The 16,426-nt window shown below is 47.2% G+C and overlaps 1 protein-coding gene across 8 annotated transcripts in view; it reads right to left on the bottom strand.

The window, feature by feature from the left end:
- The window catches only part of CABIN1 (calcineurin binding protein 1), a 1,271,888-nt gene that overhangs the window by 234,179 nt on the left and 1,021,283 nt on the right, over positions 1–16,426 (bottom strand). The gene's annotated exons all lie outside the window — the stretch shown is intronic.

Here is a 16,426-nt window from a genome sequence, read left to right on the forward strand (position 1 = left end):
AGAAATCTCTTGGATAGATAGCACTAATTGTGTGAAGATCAATTTTCTACCATGCTTGCTTTTTGTGCCTAAACCTTGGGTGCTTATGGAATAGATGGAATGTAGAATCTCATTTAAACACTTGCCTTGACTTCCCTTCTATCCTACACATTGCAATTGTTCCACCCTGATCAGTTCACCCCATTGTCTCCAAGAGGTCCACACCAAATCATTGATAACATCCCAAAAATTGTGAATCCCAACTTTATCCTGGCAACACTGGATAGATGGTGGCCAGGAGCATTGTATTTGACACAAAGGGACCTCTTTTCTCGATGGGTAACCCAAATCGCAAGATCAATGTGCCAACGACTTCCGGCTCAAAAGATGTGATCTTTTTAGAGCAACTCAATTGGTCCACTGGGCACAATAACCTGACATACATGAGAATGGGTCTAGAGAAACAACTAAACTCAAAGATTTTATTGGTAATGGAGAGAAGAATAAAGCTATTTCATCAATTTATAGGATCTTGTACAAATCCCTGGCCCTTAATTTTGTACTATGTTACTATCCTATGCTACAAAATGGACAGAGCACTTGTGCACCGAGATCTCTGAAAGTCAGGGCCTAATTATCTGGAATAGAGCCACCAACTCATCTATTTGTACACAATACACAGAGAGTACTTATAAGGTATTCTTACTGTGGTATCTGACCCTGGATTGTTTGCCACACATACAGGGAGGAGATGGTCAGTGTTGGTGGGGATAAGCCATCCGAGGTGCATTAATGTATATGTGGTGGCTCTGTCCCGATGCACACCAGTTTTGGAACGCAGTGTCTGTGCAAACTCAAGAAATCACAGAAATCACGTTGAACTGGTCTCCTCTGCCGATCCGGTTGCGTGCAGTTGAGGAGGCATAGCTTGCATTCACCGTTCAGAGATCGAGGTCTGCCAATTCCAATCTGACCCCCTAGAATCCTGCGAATACCTTGGTATTAAGGTGAGAACACCAAATAATCAAAGTTGCAACTTGCACGCATTCTACCACCCACCAGGAGAGAACGCAAAGTTCACAGAGCAACTGATGGAGATCATAACGACCAACTCTAACTCGGAGGCCAATAACATATTCCTGGGCGACTTTAACCTCCACTGGGATGACGGCAATGACAAACTGGTCAACTCGCTTAAAGACTTCCTCAGTGAGCTAAAACTTATACAATCATGCAACCAACCCACTCACTCACATGGAGCGACCTTAGACTGGATTATTTCAAGAAAGGATGAGGCATCAATCCTCGCTATAGACCCATGTGATTGGTCTGACCATCACATCATAACATTCGCGATACCTACAATGAAAAAGGGCAGGACCGTGCAACCACGCAATCTCAAGAAACTGATCAGAGACACAAAAGAGGCTAATATTGAACTACTGGTTGAAAGGTGTGAGACAGACTTGAAGCCACCCAACAATAAGCAAAATGTCAATGAGCTGACGGACCACTACTTAACCTCGATTGGTAATATCGTCAATGTCACCATGCCCCAAAAACTGAAAAAAGTCTCAGAGAAACCAAAAAATCCTTGGTTTAATGAGTCATTGAATGAGGATAGGCGCAAACTGAGAATGGCCGAAAGGAAATGGAGACAACATCCCTCCTCCCCTGAACTGAAAGCCCTCAGAAAAACAAGAAAAGAATATAACAAAAGGATAATCAACTCCAAAAAAGAATTTATCAGATCTGAATTGGACAGTGCCTTAAACAGACCACGAAAGCTCTTCGAGATTTTAAAACAACAGTCAAATAAACTAGCCAAAACGGTTCAAGAGAAGACAAAAACACCCATAAGCTGCGAGGAATTCTCTGCATTCTTCACGGAAAAATCCAAATTGCTAGAAGTTGAACTCACAAATGCAGCAACTAACCTTATGACCCTTCCTCCACCTAAAAATGAGGCCAATATCTCAGCAGAGGGTCTCCAAACAAAAAATAAGGCAAAATGGGACACATTTGAATTATACGACCAGGGAAAAATCGCCAAAACGCTGGCGGAACTTAGACCGAACAACCACTACCAAGACCCTCTACCGGGAAAGTGTGTAAGAGAAATCAGCCACACTCTAGTTCCGATCTGGACCGATATAATAAATGCCTCACTTGCACAAGGAACCCTCCCTGACTGCCTAAAAACAGGGCAGGTAATGCCCATCCTCAAAAAACCGACAGCTGACGTAACAGACCCGAACAACTATCGACCAGTGACCAACATCCCTCTACTGGCCAAACTCATTGAGAAATGCGTGCAGGGCCAACTAAGTCAACACATCGCTAAATTTTCGCTACTTGACGATTGCCAATCAGGATTCAGAACAGGGCACAGCACTGAAACTGCGATCCTGCATATTGTTGATGACGCCCTACAAGCCCTAGACCGAAATCAAACATGCTTACTGATCCTCCTAGACCTGTCATCAGCATTTGACACGGTAAAGCACGAATTGCTAATGACCAGACTACAAGACAGGATGGGTCTGTCCGGAAACGTGCTGAAATGGTTCAATTCTTTCCTACAGAACAGGACGCAGCGAAGCCTGGTTAACCAAGCAATCTCCTCCCCGAGCCCCAATGCAATCGGGGTTCCACAAGGCTCAACGCTATCCCCAGATCTATTCAACTTATATGTAGAACCTCTCACGGAGATCCTTCAAAAATCACAGGTATCCTATCATATGTATGCAGACGACACGCAACTATACATAAAGATCGCCTCCCTTGAGGACATTGACCTAATGAACAGAACACTAAAGAGAGCTTTGCGATGGTTAACAATAAACCATCTGAAACTAAATGCCCAGAAAACAGAATTCCTGCTAATTTCACCGACAAGGAGCCAATCTGAAGTTAAAGAATGGACTAAACTGGTGACGGCGCTAAATTGCACCCCGACCCTAGTTAACTCAGTCAAATCACTTGGAATTACACTAGATGAAAACCTCGACATGAAAGATCATATTAACTCAATGGCCAAGAGCGCCCGCTTTCACTTGAATTACTTAAGAAAAGTGAAACCCTTTATCTCAGAGTCGGATCTAAAACTGGCTATCCAATCACTAGTCATCTCGAGGATCGAATACGGCTGCACCACATTAGCGGGCCTACCGAAAACATCCACTGCACCACTAAAAGCCTGCCTCAATGCAGCGGCTAGACTCATTACGGGAACGAGAAAATTCGATCACATATCCCCGCACCTGAAAGCACTAAACTGGCTACCTTACGAGGCCAGAATTCAAATAAAGATGGCCTGTATTACACATAAAGCGGTTCACTACAACATGCCTAGATACCTAGCCAAGAAACTTAAGCTATCAGGGGGTAACAGAACAACCAGAAGCGCAAAAGAGTTACTACTACGACCAGCCTTTTTCCACAAGAAAAAGACCTACAACCGAGCATTCTCCGGAGCCGCCCCCAGAATCTGGAACTCACTCCCTCCAAACATCAGGACGATTCAAAATACAATGACATTCAAACGAGAACTGAAGAGCCACTTGATGAGTAAATACCCTACATAGAAAATTAAGATTACTGGGACGATCACTTACAGTAATAGAGGGTTGTTCCTCGTCATGAAAAATGACTGTTGCCGTGTTCAAGCTGAGGCCAGACACCTATAACTATATCTCACAGACAAACTTTATAACCGCTACCTCACTGTATTTATCTATCCATTTTATCCTTGAGATGCACTGGAATGCCTTATAACCCTACCCCACCGAGCTAGGTTTGCTATTCTGACCCGAGCCAAGCCTGCTCGACATCTAATGCTAATTGCGCAGACAATAGGAGTATATATATCTAATCACGTCCTTACAGTACACTGCCTTCTACCTCATATCTATTTGTTATTATTAATGCTATTATAATGTCTATATGTAATTTCTTTCCGTGTTAAGCATCTACTGCTAATTGCACAGACAATAGGAATATATATATCTAATCACATCTTTAGAGTACATTGCCTTCTACCTCATATCTATTTGTTATTATCAATGCTATTATAATGTCTATATGTAATCTCTTTCCTTGTTAAGCGCTCTGATACCCACGGGTCTTGTCCGCGCTATACAAAACTCTATAAATAAATAAATAAATAAATAAATAAATAAATGAAGAGGCTTGTGCCCTCTAAATTCTTTGATGGGAAAGCTCATTTCACAGTTTCTATTGGCAGCAAGACAAACAATCGCATATAAATAGAAGGGCCCTGAAAAACCCATGCTTTCTGTATGGTGAAACAAAATATAGAACTTGTACGCAATGGAATGGTTGACTGGTACTGTCCATGATAGACAGACATTTTGAGAGGATACGGGCTCCGTTCCTCACATTTGTTACACAAGAAGATGCAGACCTTATATGAACCTTCCAGATCACATGATTGAATAAGCATAATATTAAATGAGTAGGAGTAGAGAGACCAGAAAGTTTGTTATTTAAAAAAACATACTTCTGGTAGAGACTTCTAACCAAAGATTCCTCATCTTTTTAACACCTTGCCTGCTAAGGCAATTCCCGCTGGGTGCTGAAATTTACAAGACCCCATTCTTCATGACAAGGTCAGCTCGTCATAAGCACAGCTCCAGTGTACTGCATGACGAGCTGACCTTGTCATTAGCATGGAAGTGGTTAATAACTCCAGACCCCAGGCTGGATACTGAAACTTATGCAAAGCATTTCCCTTCGGCTGGTGATGAAGTTCGATGTGGTGTCACCTCGTGCCAACCTGTCTCATGCAAACGTGAGATCAGGACCAGTTTATATATGTCACCTGCTTGCGCTGATGTCAGATCCTTGAACATCGTGCTTTCTGCTGTGTGTAGGATGTCCCGTCAGGGTTTAAGCAGTGAATGAAATGTAACCAACAGATGTCGGTTAGAGATCAACACAATGCATGCTAGTGATGTCCTGGTGCCAGCATGACTCAAAGTTGTGTTCATTGAGTGCAAAGATGAACAAGGTGTTCATCTGTGACCGTGAGCCGAAGCTTGCGGTCATGGAAATATGGAGATCAAAGATCTGTTCTCGGTCTTTGGTGCTGGGGTCCCGGTCAAGACTAAGAACTCACTCTCCTTTCCAAGGCCGTTCGCAAGGCTGAACTTCCTATAAGTCAAGGGAATCCAAACAGAGTCATAAAAACCATTAAAACAAGCATTGAAAATGCAATAGGTCTCACCTTTGATTAAGTAAAAGCCATTTGCTTAGCTAATGGTATTGTATAGCAAAGCATAATGAAAGGCGAGACCTATTGCATTTTAAATGCTTGTTTTCTTGTCTTCTCTTTCGCTTCTGCCTTTCTTGCCGTCAACTGCTGGGTGCACCCCCATCAGCAGTGTTAGAATTGGTGGTCTCTGGTTGGCGCAAGTATACACTTGTGACAAGAAAGGGTATACAACGTTTACCACGCAATTTTTACAACGCACTACCATTACAACGAAACTTTTACAACGCAAAAACTTTTACAACGCATACCATTACAACGCAAGATTTTACAACGCATATACCTTTACAACGCATACCATTACAACGTAAGTATTGGTAAGTATATAATTATTTTTAAAATGTTATATGTTTGGGTTTTTGGGTAAAGGGGTATTTTTAGGGTTCAGGGTTAGTTTTCAGTTTTTGGGTAAAGGGGTATTTTTAGGGTTCAGGGTCAGTTTTCAGTTTTTGGGTAAAGGGGTATTTTTAGGGTTCAGTGTTAGTTTTCAGTTTTTGGGTAAAGGGGTATTTTTAGGGTTCAGGGTCAGTTTTCAGTTTTTGGGTAAAGGGGTATTTTTAGGGTTCAGGGTCAGTTTTCAGTTTTTGGGTAAAGGGGTATTTTTAGGGTTCAGGGTCAGTTTTCGGGTAAAGGGGTATTTTTAGGGTTCAGGGTCAGTTTTCAGTTTTTGGGTAAAGGGGTATTTTTAGGGTTCAGGGTCAGTTTTCGGGTAAAGGGGTATTTTTAGGGTTCAGGGTCAGTTTTGGGTTTTTGGGTAAAGGGGTATTTTTAGGGTTCAGGGTCAGTTTGGGGTTTTTGGGGTAAAAGGGTATTTTTAGGGTTCAGGGTCAGTTTTGGGTTTTTGGGTAAAGGGGTATTTTTAGGGTTCAGGGTCAGTTTTGGGTTTTTGTGGTAAAGGGGTATTTTTAGGGTTCAGTGTCAGTTTTGGGTTTTTGGGGTACAGGGGTACTTTGTAAAAATAAAATAAAATTACATTTAAATTAAATTAATTAAATAAAATTAAATTATATTATAATTTTAAATAATTTATATTAAAAAATTAATATATACTTACCAATACTTACGTTGTAATGGTATGCGTTGTAAAGGTATATGCGTTGTAAAATCTTGCGTTGTAATGGTATGCGTTGTAAAAGTTTTTGCATTGTAAAAGTTTCGTTGTAATGGTAGGCGTTGTAAAAGTATGCGTTGTAACGTCATACATCCCAAGCAGGGACCCGCCCCTCTAAGTCAGGGCAAAGGATGACCCCTTAGAATTAATCATGGACATCAATCACAGATACACGTTACAGTAGGGAGCACTTGCACTGCGGCACGGGTTGGCCGTGGCGCAGTGCCCTGAGCAGCGGACACCAGCAAAAACATCTGAGGCACAACAGCAAAAAGTGGAAGGGAAACTCACGCCAAGGTGCCAGGTCTAACAAGCAGGTTGAGCACACATGACTGAACTTACAGGACAGGCCCCAGGTGCACTCGACCCTGTCATATTTTAACATATTGCAGTGGAGCTTTTCCCTGATGCCTCTCCATTCCAACCAGAAAAGTGCTTCTTCTTTTAGAAGGACTTCTGTCTCTCCAGGTGACCCCTGAAATGGCCCTTCTGAAGGAGCATGTCCTGCTTCCCAGGCTCTGCTCTGGCCTCCCTGGATACCATCATTTTGTGCATGTAGGTAGAAACGTCTTCTTCATCCCACCCCATGTCTGGGTGTGCTGGAATTTGTGGTGAAGTGTTTTAACCACTTGGATGCTAAGCTTCTTGCTGCACTTCAATGTAATTTCCATTGAAATGAATGGGCACTCCATGACGAGCTGAGCTCGTCATGAGCGTCCAAGGGGGGACAGGTATATTACTCAAATCAATATTTTAGAAGTACTGTTTCACCGTAAGACTTTTTGCACATTTTCTAGCAGTCTATCTTACACTGTATGTAATAGAAGCTTAAAAGAATGACTAAAGTATTTACAGTGCTTTCTGTCACAGGATGTGGCTTCATAGCACTAAAATTGCACATTTCCAGTGCAGATCACACAGAGCGTTCTTCAGGTCTTGTGAAATCCGTGATGTGGCCATGCGCAGTGCACACCAACCTGGGCCGACAAGACATGACACTTCACCGCCACCGCTTGTGCTGGACTTCGCAGGGCTAGATTGGCCCCTGCTGTCGGTCACGGTGTGACGCGGGCCCTCTCCACACCTGTGAGGCCGAGGCAGCCCTGGTGAACTTCAGAGGAGCACTGCTGGATTTTCAGCAGTAACTCCACATTGGGGTACACAGAAGCTCGATGTGCCTAGAAACCCCTCGGTAGCAGAGACGCACCTGTGCTGTGCTGGTAGTCATACCTAACCTGAGCCTGCCAAGCTACATATGTAGATATGTCGCATTGCAATTCAATGGCTGCGACTCTCGGAATGTCTCATGTAGGACTGACAGATCGCCCCTGTACAACAAACATGATGCATCCGATACAGAGCTTTCCTTTCACAAATCGTGGTCATCAAGTGTGCTAGTCCAAGCAGGCCCAAAAAATAAAATGAAGACTGCAACTCCCATAGTGCACTTTAAAAAAAATTAGGTGGTGGAAAGACTACCTGAGGCAATTACAGCAAATGCACAGAAGTAATCAGAGGCCACATAACGAGAATCCATGTCAGATAGAGGAGGGAGAAAGACGACTTAAACAAGCACGGTCCGCTTTCACTTTTGTCTGGAGTAAAACGATTTCTTGTCTTTATGGGGCCATGTTGAAACACATGGCCCCATAAAGATAAGAAACCTTTTGCGACGCACGGGAGGCAGACGAGCCCGTCCAAGTGGGCCGGCGGAAAAAGCCCAAAGTACACGTCATACAAAGCTCTTTTCCAATGGCTGGCCACCGTTTAGCATAAACGGTGACGCCGGCCAATGGGAAAAGGGGGTGGGGCTTAAAGATCTTTACTGAAAGTCCCTCAAAAACATTCAATCTCGCAGTCACGCTAGCCAAGACCTAAAAATTAAATGAAACATGGCTCCCTGTGTTGTGCCACCTGTGCCTTTCAGAGTTGCATGATGCACCTAGCAATTTTAGATGAAGTTGCTCCTCTACTGCGGGGCCGACTATGGCATTATTTCTGTAGCAACTTCCGTCGAATCAGGTTCCAGTGCATGATCAGCTCCAGCAGCTGCAAAAAAGTTATTGACTATCTTAGGTGCTGTTCCGAATCCAAGGGGCCTTATCCTTCCTTAAACTGGTCCAGAGAACACAATAGCCAGGATAATAAAAAGTCAGATATGGTCATCCTTAATTTTGCAACTATTACAAGACAATGACTAATTAACGCCAGCTAACAAGGCACAAAATTATTAGCAGACGAATTGGTACATTTTAAAGAGGAGAGCCCTATTACAATCCATCATGCACTGCTTCAGTTTGGGCCACCAAAAATACTACTGAGAGAAGAAACACTGGCGGACTTTTGAATGGAAGGCATGTAAAAATATTAAAACAACATTAGTGTTTTCACTCCTGCTTATCCCCCCATATCTTATTTTTAACTAGAGCCCTCTTCAGCTCTGAAAAGCCAAAGGAACCACATCCTCTGGTAGTCCACAGGCTGCATCGGCATCGAGAACAGAACAGCTGCCATCAGCAAAACACAGCTTATTTGAAAGGAGATGCTGTCACAAGAAAAAGCTAAGAGGAAAGACGAACGACAAGTGAGAGACAAAGATCAAGAACTGGCTACGAGAAGAAAGAATCCATGTTTGATTATAGCAGGAACGCACAATTGAGCGCAATTGTAAGCATGTGTACGTGTGACTCTCGGAACTTCCAATGACCTTAGCCCAGATTTACCAACGAGACATGAACAAGAGTGACAGACTCAGCCTCACTGGGATTAGACACCCCAGAACCAGTCAAGATTGATTGATTGGGGGGGAGGAGCTTGGCGGGCATCCATGATGGCCGCGTGAGCACAGTGCTCTCCGGTCCCCCGCCACTCCCGGCATGATATCCTGAACATATCCTGTTTAATTACGAGGACTCTTGTAGAGGAACCTGGGCTGATCTTAATGCCGTTTTTGGATTTCGAATTGAACCAGGGGCACCGAAGATACGTCGACTCGAACTTTCGGGGCCCGCCCCGGTGGTGCGCCTGGGTCTTGGTGAGGCTCTGTTGCCGTGTCTGAGTTGAACAACAGCGGCAGGGGGATTCGACTTGTGGGTCCCCCTCTTAACTTTCGGTTTCGATTTTGCCTCAGACTACGTCTTCCGGCAGAGGTGTCTGGCCGTTGTTGGGTCCAGCGACGCGAGGTTGCTGTTGCACCTTTTGCCTGCTTCGCATCCTTCCAGACCGGTTCACACCTCGATGTGCCCCCGCTGCTGATTTTTGGCTCCGGCGCCCTGTCCTCCTGCGGCCATTTTCACCAGGTCGCGTGGGTCCCTCGGGGACGCGGTCTCCATCATGTCTGGCAGAGGGGACCAAGAGAGGCGGAAGACCAAGACGCCCCTGCGCGGGGGCCCGGTCCAGTCTAACATCATGGACCGGTACACACAATCGAAGGGGTCCCCTGGAGCCGCCTTGCCTGGCCCGAGTGCAGTTGGGCACCCTTTGGAGGCTTCGGCGGAGCCGTCCCTGCAGGACATCATGGGCGCCATTTCTGGCATGAGAGAAACCATCGGCCAACAGTATGAAGCTCTGGCCCACAAAATAGATACTGTGGCCATCGATGTGAACTTGATTCGGGCCGACCTATCTAAAACCAATGAGAAGGTGAAGTCATTGGATCTCAAGTCATCTAGCCTCACGGCCGACGTCTCGGAGATACAGACGGAGATTGGCAACCTCAGAAAGGTGAATGATTTCATGACTCGGCGCTTGGAGGATTTTGAAAACAGAGCACGGCGTTGCAACGTGCGTGTGGTTGGCGTTCCGGAAAATCCTGACCCACATTCTGTTGATCTCCTGGTTGAGGACTTGATACAAAACTACCTTTCTCCATCTGGATTGAGCAAATTCTTTGCGGTGGAACGTGCCCATCGTTTTCCGGGTGGCCAGGGCAAGCCGGGCGCCCCGCCGAGGCCCATTGTTGCAAAACTCTTTCATTATAGGGACCGAGACGCTATCCTGCAGGCCTCGCGAGTTAAGGGCCCGGTGGCCTCCGAGAATGCCATGGTGAACTTTTACCCGGACTTCTCGCAGCTTGTGCAGAGACAACGTATGGGCTTCCGTGGAGTCAAGAAGCGTCTTCGGGACTTGGGACTGCGATACGCCATGCTTTTTCCTACCAGGCTGCGAGTTGAGTACAATGAACGGACCCTTTTCTTTGATCGGCCTGATTCGGTAAATGACTGGCTGGACTCTCTGCCGGACCGGCCTAACTGGACTGAGCCCACCGAACACCCGGGTGGTGCCGAAGGTGGTGTAGAGAGCTGAACTTATTGTCTATGCCCCTGTCTCCGTGCCATGTGAATTCTCCCAGGGTTCCATACTTGAGTGCCTCTATTTTCTGTGTGTTCTCTTCTCCCTTTAGCTCTGTCGGGGTGGCGGGTGGGACGGGGCCTTTCCTCCTCCGGGGTCTTTTTGTAGAACGGGGGTTTTTGGGCGACAGGCACACTGCATGTTGGGGTGGCTTTTTAGCTTACTGCAGGGGTGCAGGGTGGGGGGTGTTTTCTTGGATGTTGGGGGGTGGGTTGGTGGGGTGTTTGAGGTTCGTGTTTTGTTTTTTCAAGGCGACTCTATCTTGCTAATGGAATTTTCAATGTCATGCTCAATGGGGGATGGTTCCTGCATCACTCTGTGGGATGGGGGGTAGCGGGTTGAGGTTTATTTCGTGGAATGTCAATGGTCTGGGGGATCGTATAAAAAGGGGGGTGGTGTTGCGATGCCTGCGACGTTTGTCTCCCGATATTGTTTTTCTGCAGGAGACCCATCTAGTGGGTAATACTTGTCGTGCAATGAATAGGTGGGGCTATCACCTTGTCGCGCACTCAGGGTTTACTACGGGTTCCAGGGGGGTGGGCATCCTTGTCCGGGCTTCCCTTCCCCTTGCGATAGATTATGTGATCCTTGATGATCGGGGGCGTTATGCCGTCCTCGTGGGACGATATGAGGGCCGGACCCTTTCTCTGTTCGCCGTCTACGTGCCCCCCGGCCTGCAGACCTCTACCTTCTCCGATTTGGGCCGAGTGCTGTTGGGCCTCCCTGATGGCGCTCTTTTCATGGCTGGTGACTTTAACTCTGTGTTCTCCGGTCTGAGTTATCGTTACCCCCCTAGGGACACTCCTTTGGCCCAACTGTGGCTGGGTGGTTTTTTGGATACTTTTGGTTTGGTGGACTGTTGGAGACTTATGCACCCCACTCAGCTTCAATATACTTTCCATTCTGGGGCCCATGGGAGTCTGTCTAGACTGGATTACTTCCTAATGCCAGCTGCACAGTCATCGGCTGTCCGGGAGATTAGACACCTTCCCCGGGGCATCTCGGACCATTCTCCGCTCTGGCTTTGCTTTGATGTGGGGGTGGAGGCGGCGGGCCGGGTGGCTCCTATCAACCCTTGGTACCTGACCACCCCTGAGACCCGTGGTCTATTGATTAAGTCCCTGGACAATTATTTTCTAGACAACGAGGGGTCCGTCTCCTCTGCGGTGTCCCTATGGGAGGCTTTTAAGACAGTGATTCGTGGGCAGGCCCTGTCTCTCATTGCTGAAACCAAAAAGGCGAGGAATCGGGAGGTGGTGGATCTTGAGATGGAAATACTTGAGATGGAGGCTGACCTGGAATCGACTGTTACTCCTGGCAAACTCCATGCCCTGGGTCTGAAACAGTTTGCCTATAAGTCTCTGGTCACAGATGCGACTAAAATGATGTTTCGAGAGCAACAGGGTCGTTTGTATGATGTTGGGGACAAAGCGGGTAAATTGCTTGCCTGGTTGGATAAGAAGGCGAGGGCGAATCGAGTGGTGCCGGTGATTCAGACTTCGAATGGTGTGAGAGTGACGGACCCAGTTGAAATAGTGGAATGTTTTGCGGACTACTTTCGTGCGGTTTATTCCCCTGTGTCAGAACGGGATGCAGACGACTCTCGCCTCTTGCTGCGTGATATAGCTTTGCCCTGCCTCTCCGATTTGGAGCAGGTCTCTATGGAGGCCCCGTTCTCTACGGACGAAATAGCGACTGCCATTCGCTCTCTCCGTTCGGGCAAGGCTTTGGGCCCGAACGGATTGCCAATCGAGTTGTACAAACTGCGTCCTGATAAGATTGCGCCCTATCTTCGAACAATGTTTTTGGAGTCCCTTGAGCGGGGTGCTCTCCCCTATGACCAGCGCCTGGCTACGATCGTTGTAATTCCTAAAGAGGGTAAGCCCCGGGATCTTTGTTCGTCATATAGACCCATCTCCCTGTTAAATGTTGAGCCCAAGGTTCTTGCCAAGCTCTTGGCTACTCGCCTCCTGACGGTCATTAGTGACTTGATTCTTCCGGACCAATCCGGTTTTATCCCGCACCGTAACACAGCTCTTAATCTGCGTCGCCTCCACGGAGCCATTGCGAGGGCGGGGCTTCTGACGGAGCCGGCCATTTTGGCTTCGTTGGACGCCTCGATGGCCTTTGATACGATAGAGTGGCCCTATCTTTGGGCAGCTCTTGAGAAGTTTGGTTTTGGCCCGGGGTTTATTGGATGGGTGAAGCTGCTATACACCGACCCCCTGGCGCAGGTTGTGGTTAACGGTCGAGTTTCTGTTCCCTTTTCCCTCGGTAGGGGGACCAGACAGGGGTGCCCCTTGTCTACGCTACTTTTTGCTCTCGCGTTAGAGCCGCTGGCTGCGTGGCTTCGATGGGAGCCTTCTCTCAAGGGGATACGTTGGTCCCCAGATTTTGAGGACCGCGTTTCGCTTTACGCGGACGACATTCTTCTTTACCTTACTTCCCCGCGTAAATCTTTAAATGTTTTATTCGACGTTCTCACCTCGTTTGGTAAAAATTCTGGTTTGATTATCAACTGGGCTAAGTCCTGTGTATATGTTCTCTCGGGTGTTCTGCCCCCGTTGCCGAATAGATTTCCTATCCAGGTTGTTCAGTCTGGCTTCAAATATCCGGGGATTTTTATTACACTTGATTCGTCGCTCCGGTTTGAACGTAATCTCCTTCCCCCGCTTCTTAGACTGAGGCTGGACGTGGCTCGCTGGCGTAAATTGCCTCTGTCTCCGCTGGGCAGAGCTGCCCTTTTCAAGATGATGTCCTTGCCGCGATTCCTTTACGCACTCCAGAATTCCTATGATGACATCCCCGCTACCTATTTTCGAGAGGTCGAGAGTCTACAAAGGCAGCTGATTTGGGACGGGCGTCCACGTATCGCCCTTGCGAAGCTTACCATCCCTTGGTATGACGGGGGCATAGCACTTCCTGATATCAGGAGATATTATTGGGCTACCCAACTGTCTGCCATTAACCACTCAATGTACTCCCCGGGTCGGGATCCGGCCTTTGAAATGGATAGACTCCAACTGCCGGGAGGGGACTTTAATAGAGCGCTTTACTCCAGGTCGGCTGGGCGCCATCTTACGGGACCGACCAGGATTGCGGTTAGTGCGTGGCGCGCTGCGAATGTAAGCCTGGGATGGGAGGATCGCATGACACTGGCGACTCCGCTTTATGCATCCGAGCGTCTGGGATGTCTTTGGACGATGAAGGGTTTTGACCGCTGGGATATGATTGGAATAAGTAGAGTGGGTGACGTATGTACGAATGGAGCGGTGAAGTCCTTCGAGGCCCTTCGGAATGATTATGACTTGAGTGATAGGGAATTTTTTAGATATTTGCAGGTCCGCCATGCCCTTGCTTCTGTTCTGACTTCTGGTGCTGCCATCCCTGAGTCCTCCCCCCTCGAAGATCGTATCCTGGATGGCCACCTCCCCGATAGCACTATCTCCTTGATCTACAAGAAGCTGATTCACAATCGCGCTGACTTGCTTGTCCGACTTAGGGAGGCTTGGGTCGGCGACGGGCTGGAATTGGATGACGAGGATTGGCAGTCGGCACTATCTTCTCCGAAAGAGGTCGCCATTCCTGCCCGTCTCCGTCTGGTTCAGCTCAAGATCCTCCACCGGGTGTATGTTACTGGTCCTCGTTTGGTTGTGATGGGTTTTTCCCCGGATGGTTTATGCAAGCGTGGATGCGGGATGAGTGCTACATTTCTTCACATTATCTGGGAGTGCCCGAGGGTGGCTGCCTACTGGACTGAGGTACTTGCGGTGATGGCTGATGTGACTGGCATTGCCCTAGTGCCTGAGGCCCGGAGATGCCTGTTGAACGTGTGGGAACCTACCGACTATTCGGTGGCCCAGACCAGATGGGCGACCCTGGGATATATGGTTGCGAAGCGGGACATAGCGCAACTCTGGGGCTCGTACAGGCCCCCCACTGCCTCTGTGTGGGAGGAAAACATGGACTGGTCTATGTTCCGCGAAAAGACGGTCTATACAGCCAGGGGCAGACCTAGGGCATGGACGAAGATCTGGAGTCAGTGGAACGCCTATCGCGGAGATATTTGTGCTCCTCCATTGGTTGAACCCCCCGATGTTACCTTATCGCCCTAGGCTGGCGTTCCTGAAATTTCGTATACTGTCCTTTGATTTGCCTGTCCTCCCCGCTGTCCCCCCCACCCTGCTTTGTCCTACTGATTATGATTTCATATTCCTGATTAGTGGGTTCCCCTCCTCCTTCTGGGCTGACTCCGTTTATTATGCATTCGCCTTTCTTGTTGTTTGTTGTTTTTTTTTGGTGTGTATAAAAAAGAAAAATGCCTTATCTTGTTTTATACTTTGGGCGACATTTTGTATCCGATTTGTGCCTGACCTCCGGAGTGGCCGCAAGTGTTTTTCCCACATTGTGCCTTGATTTTAGCGGCCAGCCCGTGAGGTTGTAGGCCCTTCTCTGTAACCCTGATTTTGTTGCTCAATAAAAGTTTATAACCAAAAAAAAAAAAGGGATTGATTGATTGAGGGTTTCTAAAGCGCTAGAATCAACTCCCGAAGGAGTATCTCTGCGCTGTAGACCGATGGGGAACCCGTCCTGGCTTTCCTTGTGAGATGGTCCCTACTGGGTATCTCCAATGTGAAACCAGGCATCCCCGGCGTATGTGGGGGGCCGTTGTGGAGATGAGGCAAGCTAATGCCCAGAGTTGCCGAGTGTGATCCTTAGTTAGAGTAGGCACCGAGGCGAGAATTAACGAGTCCGTTGACCCTGGTCCAAGACCCAGCTTCACCAATTAGGCACAAGCCTGGCTTCATGAACCAAAATTCACGTTGAATTCTCTAAGAACTGTAGATTTGACCCTGGTGGGAGTAATGAAACATGACACTGGCCTTTTTAAAGAGGCAAGAGACCTAAGAGCCAGATGTATGACCGTTTTTTGCAGTCACTAACGGGAAGTCAGCCTGTTTGTGACCGCAAAATAGGTCTGTGCAATATACAAACCCTATTTTGCGGGTCGGTAACATATTTCGGTAACCCAAAATAGGGTTTGCGACTCGTAATTAGGATGGGACTTGCCACTGGTGTACATTCCATTTTGTGAGTTGCAAATTGCTAGTCGCAAAATGGAAGGGTCGTACATCTGGCCCCTAGACACAAACTGAACATGGCCACCGGTCCCTAAAAATTAAGCATAACTCTCTCAGCCTCACAAACACAGCAAGAGACACTCTCTCACCTCTCCTCCAGCCACACCTACCTCGACCTCTTGAATTAGGCATTAACCCCAGGCCTCTCAAAGCAGGTGTAAACCTACAGCCTTACAAACCAGGAATTACTTCTGCAGCCTCTCAAACAAGGCATTACCCTCCTACAACCTCACAAACCAGGGAGTTGATAAGAGGATGGCTATCAAACTGGGATTTACCCACACACACTCTCACACCTGGCACACCCAACCTGTTCATCTACTGTGGTCATGGTCTGTATTCGTGAACTCACAGAACAGCTCTGAGTATGGTGTCTGCTAACAGACATAACCATCTATTCACCACACATGCATCAATGGGAATTACAATAGAAATTCACATTTCCAACAAACATGAAATTAAACTAATTAAACTCTTGCAACACTCCTTGAGGCAAAAAGATCAATTGCCTTCTCGCAAATTACACGAAACGTTGGCTTAACAAAAAAAACA

Source organism: Lissotriton helveticus, chromosome 11 (genome assembly GCF_964261635.1).
Source record: "Lissotriton helveticus chromosome 11, aLisHel1.1, whole genome shotgun sequence".
Taxonomy (NCBI): Eukaryota; Metazoa; Chordata; class Amphibia; order Caudata; family Salamandridae; genus Lissotriton; species Lissotriton helveticus.